Source organism: Halichoerus grypus, chromosome 1 (assembly GCF_964656455.1).
Source record: "Halichoerus grypus chromosome 1, mHalGry1.hap1.1, whole genome shotgun sequence".
NCBI lineage: Eukaryota > Metazoa > Chordata > Mammalia > Carnivora > Phocidae > Halichoerus > Halichoerus grypus.
The window spans coordinates 147,494,438-147,497,401 of NC_135712.1; positions in this window are offsets into that span (position 1 = coordinate 147,494,438).

Below are 2,964 nucleotides of genomic sequence, written 5' to 3' on the forward strand. Positions count from 1 at the left end.
CAGCATTTATATATCAGTTACTTACAAGGTAGGAAGAGTTGCAAAGTCACTCAAATTCAATGAACAGGGCTAGAATCTAATGAACCATAAAGGTGTGTTATAGATGGTACATAATTTTCTATTGAAACACATTTTTTCCCCCACACCTGATTCTCCTGTCAGAGGACTCCACATGTAATTCCCAGGGAGGGTCAGTTGAGTTTCTGGCAGGAGGGGAATGAGGAGGTGGGTTTGATGTCTGCTGGCAAGATCCAAGGAAGAACAGGCAGAAAGAGAAATAAAAACGACACATTGTAATACAAACATTTGTGTTGTATTTATTTTTTTTAAGATTTTATTTGACAGAGAGAGCAAGCTCTCGAGCTCTCGCGTGTGTGCATGCACACGTTGGGGGAGGGGCAGTGGGAAGGGAACAAGCTGACTCCCTGATGAGGGCTCGATCCCAGGACCCTAAGATCATGACCTGAGCCGAAGGCAGACACTTAACCGACTGAGCCATCCAGGCTCCCCTTTTGTGTTGGATTTATTACAGTACTTCTTAACTGGTTAGTCTTTGTTCATAGAGAAACTTATGAACTGAATATTCGTGTCCCTGCCCCAAACTCATATGCGGAAGCCCCCCCATGTGATAGTATTTGGAGAGGGGGCTTTTGGAAGGTAATTAGGCTTTGATGAGGTCATGAGGCTGAGGCCCCTGTGACAGGGTTAGCGTCCCTATAAGAAGGAGCTCTCCTTGCACCCTTCCCCTCCACTGCCATGTGAGGACACAGCAAGAAGGTTGGCATCTGCAAGCTAGGAAGAGGCCCTCCCCAAAGAAAAGAATCTACAGGTACCTTGACCTTGGATTTCCCAGACTCCAGAACTGTGAGAAATAAATTCCTATTGTTTAAGCCACCCAGTCCCTGGTATTTCATTATGGCAGCCCACGCTAACTAAAATACAAGCTATTGATTTTTTTTTCTTTTTGGTCCAGTCATTTGTAATCAGCCACCTGGTGACATTCTACATTCCACTCAAGAGCAATTAGACCAGACTGTAAAAACAAACATAATTCATCCACTCTCCTGGCCATGATCGCTTTGGAACTGAGAAAGCGTTCCTTCCGTACAGCTGCTCCCCAGCAATACAACAGCTCTTCCTTGTTTGTGGCGAAACTGGAGGTACAATGGTTTCTACAAATGAGTAATGAATTTAGCAGTATAATCTCTCATATGTTTTCTTTTCTCCCATCTCTTCTTCTAATCCGATTAGCATGCAGGAGAGGGAGAGAATGAGTGAACTCTGCTGTGCAGTAACATTCTCAGAGCAAGAAGTTAGAATTCAGTACCAGAGAGAAAATCTTAGATGGCCATCCATACGCTTGTTGTCAAGAGGAGAATGTGTTGGGATAAAAAAAATTTTCTTCTACTGACTTAGGTTCAGTTCTGGGGGGCTGTGAACTAACTAACAACAAACAGATTAAGAGGGGAGAAGACAAAGTTTCTTTACCAGGGAGTCGTCGGTGTGCTGGCTTCCCAGATATCTGAAGATAGGTATATAAGCCCTCTTAATAAGGAGAAAGCGTTTCTATGGAAAAATAAATGGAAGGTAGGACAGTTTCAGATAAAGTTTATTTAAGTAATTACTCATCCCAGTTATAATGGTTAGTCTCCTTTCTGGCTGCAAATTTCCCAGAGAGGGAGGATTTATGGCAACTGTAATTTTCAGGAGGTCCTGCTCACATCTGCAAAAGAAGTTTAGATAAGGTTTTTTTTTCTGTGGCTGCTGTGTATTCAGACATTTTTAGCTTAAAATCATCTTGATGCCATTGAGGTACATCTTGAACCTCTCCAGGTGCAAAATCATTCATGTAACAAGAACTTTTCAAAAGGCATTTCCTATCTCCGAGATTTTAGTCAAAGCTCCGTAGGTAAGAAAAATGGACCTAAGAGCTGCGCTCCCCACCCCAATCTGAAATGAAGTGCAAGATTTACAGAAAGTTGACAACCAAATTGGGTTTTGACCTTTCATCCAACACGTGCCACCAGGCAGAAGTGTTCGACTAGAAGTGAAACTGGAAAGAGGGTTTCTTGAAGGAAAGTGTTGTCCTCCTCCCACTTCAGGTCTGATAGGGGCCTTCAAGACTGCCCCCGGAGAGCCCAGCCCCTGTACTGAGTGGAGAGCAGGAGTGAAGAGGGCTGATGGGGTCCGGTAGCGCACCCAAGAGGAGGTATGTGCAGGTGGGGAGATGGTGTCAGCACTTGCCTTGAGATCACGTCACCCTGTTCAGGGAATGGCCTACCCATGGGTGGTGTCTCCAGTGCACCCACAGGGCGGTCCACACAAGGAAGAGCCAACATTTGGGCCTCCAACCCTCCCAGAGAGCGCCACCAACACTTTTCCTGCCCTCCGTCTCTCCTCCCTCTCCTTCCTGCTCACCATGAGTCTGGAGTGACAGCAGATGGGTAAAGGGTAAACAGAACAGAGTCTGGAGAGGAAAAAATGAGACAACCCGCTACACCCCCCCTTCCCCACTGAGTTTCCAAGTCGAACCAGGGCAGCCTTCTTCCATCATTCCACCTTGCTCACCACCCCTCCAGAGTCCAAGTTCAGGGGGTGGGGCAGGGAGAGAGATCACAGGTCTGGTACTTTCCTGAAGCATTGATTCCTGAGCTTGGCAGAGGTTCAAGGCTGGCTCTTTCTATCATGGTGTGTTTTGAAGCTTCTTTGAGGATCCCCCAAGCTCCATACTCCCTGCAGTTACTGACACGGTGGATGCATTTCCCAGCTCATTCCTGATAATGCCCATTTAGTCACTGGACCTAGAAGTCTACCCCTACAAATATTCTTTTTTTGGGGCTCCCATTTGGCTCCAGGCAGCCCCGTTGGGCAAGGCCTTTGAAGAGGTCTCTCTCCATCTCAAGGTACCTGGGACCCTGGTATTTTCTACTCAGATATTCTAGTCTCTTTTCTAGGTCCATCCAC